The sequence below is a fragment of the Rhinolophus sinicus genome, chromosome 13 (genome assembly GCF_057876585.1).
Source record: "Rhinolophus sinicus isolate RSI-liver-muscle chromosome 13, RSI-T2T, whole genome shotgun sequence".
Classification (NCBI taxonomy): domain Eukaryota; kingdom Metazoa; phylum Chordata; class Mammalia; order Chiroptera; family Rhinolophidae; genus Rhinolophus; species Rhinolophus sinicus.
Window position 1 is genome coordinate 339,623 of NC_142513.1, and position 17,268 is coordinate 356,890.

At 57.8% G+C, this 17,268-nt stretch overlaps 1 protein-coding gene across 4 annotated transcripts in view; it reads left to right on the top strand.

Annotated features, from left to right (window-relative positions):
- The first annotated feature begins 1,427 nt into the window (after positions 1-1,427).
- Positions 1,428-17,268, top strand: part of ZBTB46 (zinc finger and BTB domain containing 46) — a 44,996-nt gene continuing 29,155 nt past the window's right edge. For 2 of the 4 annotated variants that reach the window (XM_074318019.2, XM_074318020.2), the window contains exon 1: positions 1,428-1,648. The gene's annotated coding sequence lies outside the window, so the exon portion shown is untranslated. Of the gene's footprint in view, positions 1,649-2,049; positions 2,203-17,268 lie in introns of those variants that run through there. The other 2 variants (XM_074318017.2, XM_074318018.2) reach the window with 2 other exon arrangements.

The window sequence follows — 17,268 nt, forward strand, 5'->3', positions numbered from 1 at the left end:
CCCACCTCTCCAGGGCCTAGGAAATGTGGGCCTGTTGTTCCAGAAAATAGGGGTGTGCTGCAGAGGGTCTTCCAGAAGAAGGGCTTGGGAAGGGGGCTCCTGGGCCGGCAGGGCCAGGCCAGGCCAGGCAGCAGGAAGGGAGCCTGCAGAGTCATTTACAGGCGCCGCTGGCTAGCAGGGAGGGAGTGTCCGAGCCTTTCATCCCTGGCTGCCAGACCGACGTTCGCCCTTGTTCACTCAAGGAGAATTCCACCCCCCAGACCTGCCCTCCCACTGCAGCCCAATGAATGCCTCCTTACACATCCTGAGAAAGCATCCATAATGGCCCGCCGCCTCCCACCTCCCGAGGAATTCCGCGGCGCTGGGCCCACAGGGAGGCAGGGCGCAGACGGCCCACGGCGCCTCCCCATTGGATGGCAGGGCCGTGCTCGACTCCCCTGCGCGGCTGGTCAGCCACAGGCTCACCTCCCTTCCCACCGCCGCGCCCGGGAGAGGAAGCGAGGTGGCCTTTGCCCCCGCATAGGCCAGCCAGGAATGCGGGGCCACGCTTCCCATTACACCCGCCCGAGGGCTTGAGAATGGGGGAAGCAGGGACGCGCAGGGCCCATCCAGGGCAGCACGATTCCAGATAGCCTGCGGGGGGTGCGGGGCCCCGCACCCCTACTCGACAGGCGAGGCGGGAAGGATCACCGCGCACGGTCGCGGATGCTAAGTTATCCAAACCCATGACCCAGTGGCAGGCACTGTCACGCGGCCTGCGCCCCAGGTGTGCCTCTCCCTGGGCGCGCCGAGGTCCCCCGACGGCGACGGCTTGCGGTGCCCAGGTCTTCCGCACCGCGCCCTTGCGGGGCTCTGGGAACGCTTTCTCGATGCACATTCGCTGTACAGCGCGCGGCCCGCAGAGCAGCCTGGGCAGGGGGGTAAGTCGCGAAGTTTGCGAGACACGCGCGGCGCGACTGCGCGTCGGGGCTCGGGGACAGCCTGTGGCCCGGGTCCCGCGCGCCCCTTAGGAAAGGCGCCGGGGTGCGCAGTCGGGCAGGGGCTAGGGTTCCCTCTTCCCGACCCGCGTCTCCCATCCGGGTGGTCTTCCGGCTGCTCTGCCCCTCGGGAAGGGGCGCGGGTACCCAGAGACCCCACGCCGCGCCGCCTCCGCGCCCCGCCAGCCCAGGGGAGGGGGCTTCCCACAATGCCCAGCGAGCTCCAGGCCGCACTTCCGCTGTCCGGCCGCCCACAGGGGGCCGGAGGAGGACCGACCCCTGCCGCGCCCCCTCCCGCCCCGCGGCGCGGAGCCCGGGGCTGAGCGAGGGGCGGGGCGCACCGGCCGGGCCGGCGGGGGCGGGGCCCGGGGCGGTGGCCGCGGCCAGGGCGCGGCGCGGGCCAATCAGCAGCAGCGGGCGCGCGCCGGGGGCGGGGTCGGGGTCCGCAGGCGGGGCGCGCGCGCGGGCGGCGGGGGCCGCGGGGTTGGAGCGGGCGCGGGGGCGCGCGCCGGCCTGACGGACGGACGGACGGACAGACGGACGGAGCAGCCGAGGCGAGCGCGCATCTCGGACACGCCTGGACGCAGCGCTCGCCCGGCGGTGGCGGCAACCACCGGCTCCGGTCCGGCGGCCGCGGCGCCCGCCCTCGCCTGCGCCCCATGGGGTCACAGGTAAGCGGCGCCGGCTCATTGTCCGCGCGACCGGCCGGCGCATCGCGGCCGGGCCGGGCGGGGGCCGGGCCGGGGCCGCTCCGAGCCGGGGCGCGCCCCCGCCGCCTGCTGCCCGGCGCCCGCCCGCCCCGCCCCGCGGGGGCGCCCTCCTGGCGGCGATCGGCGCGCCCCGTTCGCGGCGCTGGTGTCGGCGGTAGCGACCCGGGCCGGGCCCCGCTGGTCCCCAAGCTCGGGTGGCGCGGGGCGGGGTGGGCGGGCGGGGGCGGCTCGGGGTCCCCGCGGGGCTGCTCGCGGAGGCGGAGGCGGCTGCGCTGCCCCGCGCCCCTCGCCCTCGGCGCCTCCTGCCGCGGCCGCCGCGGTCCCTCCCCCGTCACCTCCGAAAGGGGAATTTTCCAGCTGGTAATTTCTGCTGCGTCAACGCCCGGCCCCAGGAGGCAGCCCGGGGGCGTCGTGGCGCCCCCCGCCCGTGCCGCCCTGCGCACCCCCCGCCCGCGCCTCCAAGCCGCACCCGGACCCGCCCGCGCCGAGTTTGCCAAGAGTCGGAACTGCGGGAGGTGGGTGCGGGCGGGTCCCCGCGCCCTGTCCGGCCCTGGGGGTTATTGTCTCCCCCTGAAGCTGGGCACCGGCCTCGTCTCCATTTTAATTACCGACTGAATCGGGGCGCAGGGGCCTCGGGGCCGGGCGGCTAGAGGCGCGTGGAGGGGACGAGGCGCGCGGAGCGGACCGGACGCGCAGAGGGAGCGGGGTCCGCTGCGATCCGCGTCTTTGTTTCTCTGTAAATAGACATGTCAGTTTCACAGGGTAGCACGAGTCAGTATCTGACAACTCAATCCTGATGGCAAATGGGGAATTCCTGCGCCAGGAGGGGGCTCTGGCTAGTTGGGGTTCCCCCATCCCCGCCAACAAATTCATTATCGTAGGGTTAGCGGACCACGCACAATAGGGCTGCACCGAGGAGCCTGGGTGGGAACCAAATGCAGTGAAGAGCAGATATGTTCTGACACAGAGGAAATATAAACAAAAGAAAGTTTGACTGAGATTCTCAGCGAAATTTCCTCATGCTTTCCCCGCTACAATCTCAGCGACGCATTTGTGGTGGATTACAGTGGCAAGATTGTTACCGGCATTGTTTAAAGAAATGCTAATTAGGCAACGCGTTTAGCAACCGGCTGTGCACAGACACCTGTGCACCGAGTACTCACGTGCATTTTAATTGTATCAGTTTGTAGACTCGTTCACATTGGATTTATTTTCCAAGGTTTGGTAACAGACTTAAGATTCACTCTGTTGCTGGCGCGCATGCTGTCTGTGCAAGGCGACATTTCCCCGCCACGAGGGTGGAAAACAGTTTGTTCATGGAAAGGAAATGAATATAAGGGATTTTTTCACATGAATAATGAGGTAGAGAATAGTACTTTACCAAAGCAGAGCCCTTCAGTTTGGTATAGTTTATGGTAGATTGTTTTGAAGTGAAACTTTGGGGCGCCTTGTCATTTCAGAAAGGACATAGTGGGTGGTAATGTGCTTAGGCAGAAGTTACTGAAGATTTAAGTAGGAACTTAAACACTGCGTCCCAGGAAAAGCTAGTAATTACTTTCACGTCCTTCAGTGAAGGGAAGGGGTGAGGGTTACTGTGAGAGCTGGTGGAATGTGCTCTTTCCAGGCTGTCCAGAAACCCCAAATTCAGTCTCAGGAACACATTCAGGTAAGTCTCCCATCGAGGCCACGGATGGAAGAACTTTGTTTTCAGCAGATGAGGTAATTTCTGTTCAGGTTTAGCTGTTTCATGTTGGAAAGCCGGTTTCTGTGCTCAGCTACTGTTCATGTCCACTACCCGCTGCTTGGGGTCGGCCCAGTGTTCCTGCAGGGGCACCTGCCCTCTGGGATGCTGTGCCCCCCCACTCAGTTATCCAGGGTCAGCGTGCCCCCGTGCCCCTCGGTCACATGTTAGTCCCAAAAGGCTGAGGTGACACAGTGGAGCTGCTCCAAGGACCTGGGGACATACCCTGAAGTGTGACACCCTTTTATTGCTAGGTGCTATGTTGTTTACAAACATGTTAAACTAAATTAAATTTTAACAAGGGTGAACTTTCCAACGTTGTCCTTATGTGGGGTTTTTCAAATTAAGGGAAATTGGGCCACTGTGTCCCTGTGGTCTGTGTTTCTGGGACAGCTGTATGGCTCTCCTGCTTTCTTCTCAACCAGAGGTCTTAGACCGGCCTCCAAGAGCGAAGGAGACCCACTTTGTGTGGGGTGTTGAGAAAGTGTGAGCTGGCGCTGACTCCTCACTTTGGTGGTACTTTGTTCTCAGATGCCCTCTTGGCTGCTGTGTTAAAGTGACAGGAGAGTTCTAGAAACCATTGCTCCTCTTGTGCCCACACCTAGTGTCACAGCACCTGCCGCAGTGGTCCCCTGTGCTGGGGCTTATGTTCCTGCCCAGCTCATGTGCTCAGGAAAATGTCGGCTTTTTCTTGTCTCTGACTTGACATCCTTTACCCTAATGTTGACCAAGTGATGGCAGATTGTCAGGACTTCTGTGACTCTCCACTCCCCCACCCCCGTGAGGAGATGCTTCTGGTGCCACAGGTTTGCTTCAGAGGCCTGTCTACTAAGAGTAAGCGTGAGGCGAAATCTCTGTGGAGGCCCAGACGTACTTAAGTCTTTAGATACATACGGTTGTCCTGGTTTCATCCTGCTCGCATGTCCTTTGATTAGCTGTGGCTTTGCTACGGCCAGTGTGGCTGGGGTGTCAGGCCATGGGTCATTGAGTTTCTGCCCCCATCGCTGCCATTCTGGCCTAAATACTTACTGTCCCTCACACGTGCACTCGGGCTTTGTGTCCTGGTCTGCTAGTGATGACAGCATAGGCCCGTGGTTTTCTCTATAGATGGAAAAGAGAACTAACCTTTTCTGACGAACTGAAAGTTGTTCCATTGAAGAATGAAAATAAGCTAGACCAGTCAGGTTTGACCTCAGTGCGGTTTACGTCAAGTTTTCTGTTCATATCTGTCAACAGTGCCATTTCACTGTTGCTTAGATTTAAACATTACAGAGTATTTTAAAACATCATTGTTTGGATTTTTAAAAATCGCTAACCTAGGTATTTTAGAACAGAAAGTTAAGAGGCAATGTTATTGGGTTTTCAGCACAGCAGCATTTACAGAGCTTTTGTGTTTTGATGTGTTTTTTGAGTCGTATCAGCGACAGTCCCAGGGTTTCTTATTAATGACAACTCCGGCATCGTTGAGGACTTGCTAGGAGCAGCCTTCAGCCAGGTTGGGGAGAGAGTCCTGCAGAGGGGCTGGTGACCTGTTGGGATGGGGGGGCACACAGGGACCATTGAGGTGGCCTGGTATGGGTGACAAGTGCTAGTGAGAAATGGGCCTGAGAGCTCGGAGGAGGACGCAGAGCACAGCACTGGGTGGACAGAACGATCAGAGGGAAAGGATGTCACGCAGACACCCCTCCTCACCCCCGCCCAGCGCTGGACCCCACTGTCCAGCCCTCACAGCAAATTCTGTCCTATAACCAGTGAGGGGACAGGACCCTTTGGGGGCTGCCTGACTGTGGGGTGGGCGTGAGAAATGATTGCAGTTTCAGATTCTGCCTTCCCACGCTTGTGTCCCAGCACACATTGTCACTTCCTGTAGGTCCATGTGTGTAGACTGTGCTCCGTCCTTTTGGAAGAGTTCTTTTCCTGGCGTTCCGAGTGGCGCCTCCATCATGCTCGTCAAGTGAGCTCGGTGTGCAGTCCCCTCTCCCTCTTGCGTTCCCTTTCAGCAGGGTGGCACCTCCATCATTTCCAATTGCACGCAAAACGGAAAAGAGCCATGACTGTGGGAACTATTGGTTTTTAACATGTCCCTTATTTAGGTAAAATTTGGACAGAATCACCACTTGCATGAGATACAGGTATTTTTTGTTTGTGAGACATTGTTGTTTCTCTCTTTGCTTCATGTCTCTCCTTCCATATAATCTGCAGCTGCTGTGCAGAAAGTGGTCCTGCCTCAGCTGGCGTGTGCTGCACCCGAGGCCCCGTGTCACACTGTCCCTTCTGTGTGGAGCAGAAAGAAGGCACTTCTGTGTCTTGGGCTACATTCGGAGGGCTTACGGGTCTCACATATCAAGAGCTGCCCCTGTGAAAGGTGGACACGGGGACAGCGCAACCCACGTGGCTTTGGGCAAGTCACTTTGTCAGTGTGGGTCACCGGCCAGTGCAGGGTCAGCCTGCGCCCTTCCCTCCTCAGTGACACGATGCCCTGGGAGCAGGAGAGAAACGACTCCTGACTGAGCAGAAGAGGAGTCTGCCAAGCCCAGCTCGTAGCTGCAGTGCTGACTGCTGCTCTCCAGACACACTTTGTGAGCTTGTCCCACAAGCAGAGCCAGAGCTCAGGCACTGTGCTGGGCTGTGAGAAACGCAGAGCTGGTGCTCGGGTTCTGGAGTGTGGCGGGCGGGTGCCGACGGGCAGGCTTTCTCGAATCCACGCATGGCCCAGTGGCAGAGGTGCAGCCGGTGATGTGAGTGACACATCTGCACAGCACCCAAGGCGGGCCTTGCCGAGGGAGACCAGCCCAAGGGGACCTAGCAGATAGGAGCTGACCACAGCGAGAGGGTGGACTCAGTCAGTGGAAAACCCATCGTGAGGGTGGCCCAGCAGGGTCCGGGAGGAAGCGAGGGCTGTCTCGGGGCATGTGTGACTTGAGGACGCGAGGGCTGTGCAGAGTGAAATGGCAGTACCCACATGGCTGGTCAGGAGCTCAACGTCGGAGGGTCTCTGGAGCTGGGAGTCTTGCTCCGATGTGGTCGCTGCATGCCCAGGGGCACTGGGCACGTTGGCCCTGACCCGCCCTGAGCTTGCGTTCTCTAAAGAAGCCTCGTGGCCCCTGAAACCTGCCGCCTGTAGTGAGAACTGGCTGTTCAGACGGGACTGGGTCATACAGACCAGCCCCAGGGAGGGCACCCTGGGGCCACATTCTCTTACAAAGGGAGTGAGGAGTCCTGTGCTGAGGGCCCAGGAGGAGCGAGGCCACCACAGGAACTGGGACAGAGAGGGGGGGATGGGGACACGAAGCTCTGGTCTGGGGAGTGATGGCAGGTGTGCCTGAAGAGGAGAGGAGCGTGTCGTCAGGGCTCGCCTTGCCTGGGGTCCCCTCCCTCGCGGCTGCTCCCTCGCCCAGTATGTGCAGTGTGCTGGGCGCCAACCCGCTTTCCCTAAACAGCACCTTCTGACTTTCTGGTGTGTCTCTGGATCCAGGCATGGGAGGAGGCGACCCAGGAGCCCCTCAGACACCGTCTGCTGGGCCTGTGTGTGCACAGCTTGGCTCTGGGAGACTTCCAGAGCTTTCCATGAATTCTTGAATTCTCGTTTGGGGCCTGTCACACAAACAAGGCGACGACCCTGGCAGGGATCTTTCCAGGGACAGGCATTCTGTGAGCTCCGTGGCCCCCATCCGGCTGCACCCCCTCCCCACACGCACATAGTGTGGCTTGCTTGCCGGTCATGCTTCGTTCCTGCGGGTCGGACCTCTCAGTTCCCCTCCATCACCTTTCTTCCTCATTTCTGAAGTGTTGATGGTGAGAACTCACTGTTGAATAAGGTTTGCAGGTGGTGACTTTCCTGTACAGACCTTCTGAGGTAGGAGAAAGTTGTGGATATGAGTCTTGCCGAGTCCCGAGCGAGAGGCCAGAGGCCCCGCCAGCGAGCGCTGGGGCCCCTGCAGACTCGTCTTCTGTCCTGAGCAATTTCGGAACCTCATGAAGTCGCTCTGTCCTGTGATTGGATATGACTGTGACTGACTGTGTGTGCGTTTGTAATTTTTGATTTCTGAAGGGAAGCTAAGGGACTCAGGACACTTGCTAAACCACAGCCGTGGTTCTTGTCTGGAGCCAGTGAGGCTCTGCGAGGAATTCTGTCCAGCGTCACGTCTCGCACCAGAACCCGTTTATCATATCTTACCACCTTTGCTTTCGTTTTCGGTTCTGCATGGGTAACTCCATAAACAGGAAGTGGAGATTTTCCAGGAGGCCGTTTCCCAGTGCCTACGGTGATGCAGAAACACGTGTCTGTCATTTCGTTGCTTGTATGTTATTTTGTGCGAAGACTGTTTTCTTCAGCCTCAGTGTTTCGAAGAACTTCTCTGAAACCAGCAGCAGCCACACTACCCACCGGGGCACCCACCGTGCATTCGTGATGGCCCGCTGGGCACTGAAGAAAGTGGTTTTACAGTTGGGTGCGTTTCGACTTTCCCAGTTGTTTTCTTTACGTTGCTGGCAGAACAAGACAAGGGCAGTGAAAATGTGACAGTCTTTGGACGTCCCCTGTAGTGAAAGGCCCCAAGTCAGGCTGATAGCCCTCCCTGACTTTGGTCGGACAGGGCAGCAAACACTTGGGTGTCGGCAGCCGGTGTGTCACTGTGTCTGCCTCTCTCCTGGTCTGGCTTGCTGATCCCTGCTGCTGGTTTTGCTTTCTTCTGTGTGCTGGAAACCCGGACGCCAGAGGGCCTGGAACAGAACAGCTCCCTGCCCTGGGTCCTGCTTGCAGGACAACCGTGGTTCTTGGAGACGGAGCAGAGGCGGAGTCCGTCCAGGTGCGCGTGAGCATGTGCGTGTGTACCAAGCGGGTCGGGGAGGCTCCGTGCCAAGGAACCGTCCCCAGGCCCAGCCAGTGCACTCCCGCAGGTCCGGGTCAGCCACAGGCCCATGCATCCCGTCCTCTTGGATTCCTCGGAGACCGTGGCCGTGCTGTCCCTTGGAGGAACCCAGCAGGCCGAGTGCCGCCGTGTTTGCGTAACATTACTCGTAACAACCTCATCTTCTACTTAAACCATTGTTGCCTTGTCTTAGGAAGCAAGAGCATCCATGACACCAGGAGGTGGGTGTCTTGGTTGTATTTTAGGGATACGCACTAAAAGGAGCACGTAACTATTAGGTTAGATAGAGATGCATCCATGAGTTGGTCTGAAGCCGTTTTGGGGGCAGCATGGTGTGTGGACCACCCCATAGTGGTCCGGGATACGCCTGGGTCCTCCCTTCATTGCACGGCTGCCTCGGGCGGCCCGTGGAGCACGCTGGTCTTCTCACGCTCACACAGGCATGCAATGTGCACACCCCACCTCTCCCTCGCAGCCGCTGGCGGGAACAGCACTTTGGCCACAGTGTGGGGGAGGGGCGGCCCTGGTGCCGGTTCTGGATTCTGATTGAGCGGCTTTCCGGGGTGAAGGGCTGGACTGGCTCAGGCCCAGCGCACTGCTGCCAACGGGGCTGGGGGGTCTCCTTTTAAGAGCCACTCCCAGCCCGTGTCACAGCCCTTTCCTGTTGTCTTGAATGGGAGCAGTTGATGTAAGTCAGCTTGCTGTTTGTGTGAATTTCCCGGGGCTGTGCTAACAAGTACCACAGACCTGGTGGCTTGAAGCTGTAGAGATTTATTCTCTCACAGCCTGGAGGCCGGAAGTCAAATCTCGGTGTGGGCAGGGCCCCCAGGAGGGTCCTTCCTGCATCTGCCAGCATGTGGCAGCTGCCCCGGCCTGGGTGTCCTGTCTGTGGACGAATCACCCCATCTCCTGTCATGTTCTCATGGCCCCCTCCCCTCTTCTAACAAGGACACCAGTCATACTGAATTAGGGTTCACTGTAATGACTTCATCTGACTTGGTTTTATGTAGAAAAAGCCTGTTTTCCAGATGAGGTCCCGTTCCAGACACACTTTCTGTGGGACGTGACTCATCGTCGCAGCCTGTATCTGCCTGACACATCTCCACATGCATTTCTCAATCCCAGTGTTTCCTGGGACTTCTCTGTCCATCACCAGTGTCACCTGTCACGGCGTTTGTTCCCTTCATGCTACAGCAGGCCAGCGTGTCAGTGACTGCGCCCACAGCAAGCAGGGCTCCTGGTCTGGGACACACTTCCAACAAGGTCCTTGCTCTGTTGGGTCCTGTGTCCCGGCAGGGGAGTGACAAAGCCAAGACAGATGGCCACACTTGCTGTGCAGACACAGAGGTGCAGAGACGTAGTGGGCCAGGAGGGAGGGAGGGACGGTGAGCAGAGGCTGAGCGCAGGCTGTCTGCGGGGCGCTGGGGGGGCCGCGTGCTGCGTGGCTCCAAAGCAGGATGGTCTCCGCTGGCACCTGTCTTTTCACTGCTAACTGCATGTGTGCCCACCCACAGGTCAGGCCAGAGCTTCTGTCCCCCAGGCAGCTGGTGGCCCCTTTTCAGGATGGCGTTTTTAGTGCTTCCTGTAAGATACGCAGGAGAACTAAGGATAGCAGCTATTGAAATATAGTCTTCAAATTTCAGAGAAGTTTCTTTTGTACTGTAGTACCACGTGGCACTTAACACATCACATAATATCGTAAGGGACAGGTCTGAAACTCATAATCTGCAGTTGCGGTGAGTGCAGTGGTAGAAGTGTCCTGGGTACCTGCTCCAACTGTGGGGGATGGGGCCTCTGCCAGAGGCTCCTGGGTGCCTCCTGAGAACACCTTTTGCTCTTTAGAAGTCAGTCTGGAGGCCTGGGGCTTTGGCAGCCCCTCTGTGCCGGGCAGGCCGGGGGTGGGGGCAGGAAGGAGCCGCCTGTGTTCCCCCCTCATGGGGGCCCTGCCCCACGCAGTTCTCAGCTTCCGGATGAGACAGTGGTTGGCCCCGTCCTGCGGGCTCTGGGACCTGTGAGGAAAGTGGGAGCCAAGCAGAGTGCCCTGTGGTGCCGTCACGTGACAGGTCGGGTGTGTGTTTGGACGGCTCTCACATGGACGCTGAATTCTGTGTCCAGGACGTCCGTCTCCCTTGGTGCTGCCCCCCCAGCAAGCCTGTCGCCCACACCTTTCATCATCGAGTTTCATCAGTAAGGAACTTGCTTTGGAGGGAAAGGGGATTTGAGCAGATAGCCTCAGGTCACATCTTCTCTGCTCTGGTTTCTTCCCGTTTTTCTGTCTTATAAACTTCTCAGCATTGACGGAAACGACGTGTCATTGCCTCTCTAAGTTGGGCCCCGTTTAGTTTTACTGTGTCATGGTTTTCTCGGTCATTTTCTAATTGTCAGAACTTTTCATTTTCTAATTGTCAGGACTTTGTTTCTTTTTTACAAAGAGCAGTGCTGGGAGCATTTTTGAACAAACTGGTATTATCGGTTGTTTCCTTGGGTGGAGACACCACCCGTCTGCCCACCGAGTACTGCGGCTGCCTTCCGGAAGGATGGGCGTTTGGAGGTTCTCTGCTTGTACATCACCACCGTCTATGGGCCTTTATGATTTCACATTAAATTTTACCAGCTCCGTAATTCCGATTTTCCTTTGAACTCTTTTCTCCGAATCTAGTACATTTCTTTTGGTACCTTTTAGGCCCAGATACCTTTCAAATCTTCCCATTAAGTCACAGGATTAACTTGGATTTTAAAGGAAGAGAGTGGCTGAGGCGTTTGTCCCGCAGCCCACCATGACCTTCCCCATCAGTCAGGCCGGGGCAGGCACATGGGCTGGGTTTGATGACAGGGGTGAAGTGTGGTCTCTGTGGCACGCAGCCTGCACCAGGCCAGCAAGCGCTGACTGGACCCCCGGCCCCCCAACCTGGTGCAGCCCCGAGGACGGTGAAGCCACCACGAAGGACCGGGGTGGTGGGCATCCTCCCCACCGTCTGCCCTGCTGAGCAAGCGCTTTCAGTGCCGATTTCCTTCAGTGTCACTTGTCAGTAGGGCAGACTGGGAGAACCCCTCATGTACCCTGCAGCCCCAGAGCTGGTGGCCCCTACGGTGCACCCCCTCACAAGTCCCCAAGTCACTGGCAGATCCCAGTTCTTTCCTCGTGAATCATGGAGTTTCATTTCTTAAAGGTCCTTGGAGCTGGTCCCAGCCCAGGACTTAAGAGGGGCTTTCCCCGGGAGCACTCTGCCTCCCTCACATGCTGGGGGTTGGGGGTGAGATAGGGCCCTGAACCTCCCTGCCCTCCCCTGCACTGCACGCCTGGACCCAGCCCAGGGAGTAAGAACCGGTCCCTCCCTTCAGGGCCCTCTGATGTGGTGCCCGGATGACCTTGGGTCCAGATGACCCCACCCTGGGGCCCACTTCTGCCCCCCTGCCTTGGCCTCCTGTGTCTGTCACAGGTCCCTGCCTCAGGCCCCTGCAGCCTGGCCTGTGCCCCAGCTGGTGCTATCCTCAGCCCCCTTGGTCAGAGGCTCCAGTGGCTGCTGTGAGGGTCCCAGGGGCCACTGTGACCTGCTTCCTGCAGTTGGCCTGGCCGCTGGTGCCGTGGACAGGAAGCCACGCCATGAGGCAGGCCTGTGTGAGGTCCCAGCTGCAGCCTGCGCCCAGTCTGCTTGGGGCTCACCGCCCCCATGGAGTCCCCACCCCTTGCTCCCTCAGGTTCTAATGCGTGCTGACCATGTGGAGGCCGTTGCTCCTGCAGAAGTGACAGTGGCACCTGGAAACCTGTCAGCTGAACGGGCTCACTGCTGGGAACCAGAGCACATGCGTGAGCCGGTCAGCGGAGACTCGGTGTGAACAAAGGCTTGCCCCTTCGTTCAGGGTGGTGCAGGCCCGTGACTGCCATTCCTGCCGGCGGTTTCCGCGGCTGCCTTCTCCCGCCCCCCCCGCAGGTGGGCAATGTGCAGTGATGCAACTTTTAAGGAAAAGTGACTGATGAAGATGGTAGCGTGTCCTTTGATATAAGCAAATGTTGCAAAACGCTAACAAATGGTGCATCTGGCTAAGGGGCAGGTGGCGGTTCTCTGAATTATTCTTGCAGCTTTTCCTCAGCTTGGAAAGTGTTTCAAAAAAAAGTTGAAAAAGACAAGCAAAGACTCCACCGTGTTGCTCCCACGTGGCTTTGTTTCCCGCGTAGACACTCGTGGCAGCAGGCAGCACTGTGTTTGGAGTGAACATTTCAAGTCACAGCGTCACTCAGATTGAAAATACCCAGAAGTCGTTTTTCTGCCTTGTGGAGCCTGTCAGCTTTCTATTAAAGAAAACGTAATTTCTAAAGGTGACGTGTGGCTTTTCAACTAGGGCTTTTGTAACAAAGGCCCACAAAGTGATAAAACAATGGAAATGTATCTTCTCAAGTTCTGGAGGCCACAAGTTTGGAATCCAGGTGGGAAGGCCTTGCTCCTCCCGCGTCCCCGGGGGTCCTCCTGCCTCTTCAGCTGTCCAGGTGTCCCAGTCCCTGCACTGTGGCCACGTCCCCCCGTCTGTCCACCTCCATCCTCACATGGCCTTGCCTCTGTGTGTGTCTGCCCAGATTTCCCCTTTTTATAAGGACCCAGTCCCGTTGGGTTATGACTTCATCGTGGTTAAATCTACAAAGACCCTATTTCCAATTAAGGTCACAGTCACAGGTACTGGGGGGTTGGGACTGCACCATGACTTTTTTGAGGACGCGATTCAGCCTGTGGCAGCAAATAGCTGTCTGTCCCCTCCCCCGACTTTGCTGTGAGCTGTGGCTAGCCCTGAGCATCAGAGCCCACCTTTCGGCTGCACGTGTGATGTCACACTCTGATGCCCAGAGCGTGTGTGCTGTTACATCCGGAGGACATCGGGGGAGCCCTGGTGGCCGGAGCTGGGATGTCTTGGGTGGGCGGCTGGTGGGCACGTGGCCTCCCTGCCCACCATCCAGCCCTTTCCCAGGATCAAGAATTTGCCATCTCGTCTCGTCCTGTTTCTACCAGCACTTACTGTGGGACGTTTACAAAGTAAGATTGCGATATTGCATGTTTAATGCACAAAAGATGTTATAGTTGTGTTGACCCCGAGAGCATGCACTGAGCCTGTTCAGCATCGGAAGTGGTCCCTGTGGGGAGTGGCAGCCACACTCAGGTCAGTGCGTGCTGTCGTGAGGGGCCCCAGAGGCTTCCTGGAGGAGGCGGCAGTCCGGCCAGAAGGGGCTCCCCAGCCCTCTTGATTCCACCCAGAACTTGCCTTTCCAGGTCTGACCTGTGAAACGAGCACATCTGTACAGCTGGATGCCTCCTGCTTAGCCTGGGTGAGCCGAGAGGCGTTTCAAGGATGAGCGTGGTTTACAGATGGAAGGTCCAGAGTGGACCTCACAGGAGGTGCGAGGGAGCACGAGCAAAAAGTGGTGACCTCTTCCCTTTTCCCTTCCCCTCCCCACAAAACAAGAAATTCCCCAGACCAACTTCCCACCCGTGGAAGGAAGCCGAGAAAGGGGAAGTTCAGAGAGCTGCCCTCAGGTGGGCACACAGCCCTTTATCAGAGGCCCTGCCAGGTCCTTTTCTGTGCTCAGGGCCCCAGGCCACTGTCCCATGTGCTGGAAGCTGAATTAGGACGCCTGGGAACCCTGCTGATGGCTGCGCTTGGCGCTGGCCTCTGGGTTTCCCGTCTTGGTGGCTGGTGCCCCAAGCACCCTGAGGCCTGGCACAATCCTCGGCAGGCCCCAGCTCTGCGCTGGTTGCAGAGTCTCTCGCTGGCCTGCCCCTCTCCTGGTCATGGTCACTGTCCTCACCCTGCTGTCTCTGGCCAGATTCCCCGCGCACAGTGCTCTCGGCGCCTCTGGGTTTGGCTCCACTCCGCCTGTCCTGAGGCTCAGGCACATTGTCTCTCACAGCTCTGTGGCCAGCGGGGCCCGGGAGGTGCTGCTTCTGTCCCGGTGATGCTGGTGGGCTGCAGTCCCGGGCTGGGGCGGGTGGCTCAGCGGTCTGGCATCTCAAGGGGTCAGGGCTCGGCCTGGCCGTTGGAGTGGCTGTACTTCTCTGTCCACACCGTCTCAGGTCTCTGCTCCTACAGCGAGTAGCTGGGCACAGACCCATCCAAGTGCAGAGTGGGTGCCACTCCTTAAGGCTCAGGCCGGAACTCGGTCAGTCCTAGGCCCGGGTCAGTGTGGGGGTCGCCCAAGGCCCTGAACCCCGGCCCAGGCCTCCCCAGGCCTGACTGGTGTGTATCCCCTACTGGGAAGCGGCCCCCAGCCCAGCCCCTCCCCTGCAGCACCTCTGTGCTGACCTGCAGGCACTCTGCTCTGGCTTTGCCCTCTTGGGGAGCCCTGTCTGGGCAGGTGGGCAGTGACCTCAGAGCAGGCCCGTGCTTCTGTGCACAACTGGGGCTGATACGTAAACAGATTGGGGTAATGTGTGAAGCGGATGAGATCCCGGAATTCTCCTACAGTTAGAATTTCCAAGGCACAGGGCCGTGTGACGGGAGGCAGGGCCAGGAGGCAACACCCCGCAGTTTTTGGAAAGGAGGGCTCTCTGTGGTCAGGGTGGGGTGCCTCAGAGAGGAAGTGACATGTAAGCAGGTGGGCAGGCACTCCAGGCCTCGATGGAGGTGAGGGAACCGAAAGAGGCCTCAGCAGCAAGGGACGGGAGGGGCCGGGCAGCAGGCAGTTCGCCAGTCACAGGTTGGCATTTTTAGGTCATGCTGGCTGGAGTTGGGAGATGTCAGGTCCAGCAACCAACGGTGTCAGCCTGTGCTCACAGAGAAAATTCGCACAATAGCGCTTCCCGTCCCCCATCTGAAGACTTCTTAGAGTGTCTTTCCAGTCAGGAGCTCACTTTAAACCTTAAACCGGAACCATGAGTGTAACAACAGGGTGCATATAAATGCCATAAAGTGATCGCTCATCGCCCACTGCTGTGCCGTAAGCTGGGCTTTCCAGCACAGAGGACACATGTCGGAGTGGGGGTGGCATCCCCTCCACACAGCCGGACGGAGCCTGTTCCAGTGGGACAGGGACCGAGGGGCTGATTTCCGGTGGTGACAACGACCGGTGTTTTCCTACACACCGAATTACAGAATCACGCTGCTGGCTTCGGCAGTGTGCCTGGTATGTAAGAATGGTGTGGGTGTGCTGACATTTCTTCTCTGACCATCCCGGAACCTGAGAAGGGTCTCCCCGGCCTCTCTCCAGCGTCTGGTGGCCCCTGGATTCAGGGCAGTGGCACCGTCCGTCCCACCCTCGCAGACGCTCTCCCTGTGCATCTGTGTCCAAACCTCCCCCTGGACGGGGTCAGGACCTACCTCAGTGACCTCAGCTCAGTCCCATCAGCAAGGATCCAATTTCCAAAGAAGGTCATGTTCTGAGGTCCTGGGGTTGGGACTTCAGCACGTCAAACTGGAGGACACGATTCAGCCTGTAACAAATGTCAACAAATTAGCACAGTTGTGTAGTTGAACAAGAAACTTTCCACAAAATCAGGTTTCTGATAGCTCTACTGAGGTGTAATTTACACATAAAACTTCTCTCATTTAGAGAGTGTGATGGATGAGTTTGCTCACAGTCCTGAAACCACCAGGTAAAGGTGTCCCTCCCCGGAAGTCCCCCAACCCTGGGAACTCACCCCTCCCAGCCAGGGCCTCCGCTGACCTGCCTGTGCTTCCCTCTGAAGACTGTCTGCACTTTCTAGGCTTTCATGGAAAGGGGCTCATACACTCTCCCTTTGGCTTTCCTGCAGCACAATTATTTTGAGATTCATTGTGTGTATGTGTGTGACGTTTAGCTGGGCACAGGGGTGGGAAGGTGGCAGTGTCCCCCTTCCCGCCGGGTGTGTCCCCCTTCCCGCCGAGCATGTCCCGCTGTTGGAATAAACCTGCCTGTTTATCCGTTCACCTGTTGATGCACATTTGGTTGTTTCCAGACTTTGCCTTATGAGTAACGTGCTCGAATGTCTGTGTGTGATCCTTGTGTGGCCGGCCTCCACTTCTTGGGGTGGGTTCCCAGTGTTGGAATTGTTGGATCCTATGGTGTTTGTTCAACTATTGAAGACACTGCCACGTTGGTTTCCTGCATTCCCACCAGCAGAGTGAGGGTCCCAGCTGCCCCTCAGCCCCCTGACCGCATGTGGTCACCCTTCTGCTTGTGATGGGTGTGTGGAGACATCTCACTGTGGCTTCACTTGCGTTTCCTTAAGGGCTGATGAAGTGGAGTGTCTGCCCGTGTCTGGCCATCCGTGTATCTCCTTTGTGATGTGTCTGTTTGAAATGTGGCCCATTTAAAAAAACCTCACCAACATCATTACGAAGAGCAGTTTTTAGCGCAGTAGAGTGACCGGCTCAGACGTCTGCCGCTCACCTCCCTCCTCGTGAGGCCGAGGGAGCTGCTTGGCCACCGTGACCAGGCTCAGATGGGGTTTGGTCCTGCACCAAGGGCATCTTGCTTCCAATTTAAAACATTTGTTACCTTTCATTTTAAGGAAAACTTTGAATAAGCTAAGCCTAGCCGACATGCAGAAGTTAGAAGTCAGAGATGAGAAGGTGAGATGAAGCCTAGTGTGAAGCAGCTTTGGGAGGGAATGACTGGACCTGAGGGAGGAGCCTGCTGGCCTGCAGGTCCCAGATCCCTGCACAGACCTGACGCTTGTGTGGCTTGAATGGGGACACAAGGTCTAAATTGCAGTTTACACTTTTATTCTAACAAATTGCCTTCCTGGTAGAACTCATTAGGGGCAAAAGAAAAAATCACCCCATCCTGCTCCCGGAATTAAGACTTTGAATACACAGTGCAGCAAATGAAATATATTCATAGCGGTCTTCTCATTTCATGGTTCGTGTGCATTTTCCAATACGGTGATTTATTTGGCCTTTGCCCATGAGGCACTCGTAGCTGGAAATGGCACCGAAAGCCTCAGGCACGTTGCCCTCCCAGACAGGCCGGGCCTTCAGCTGGCATCCCTTCCTATGTGGCTGCT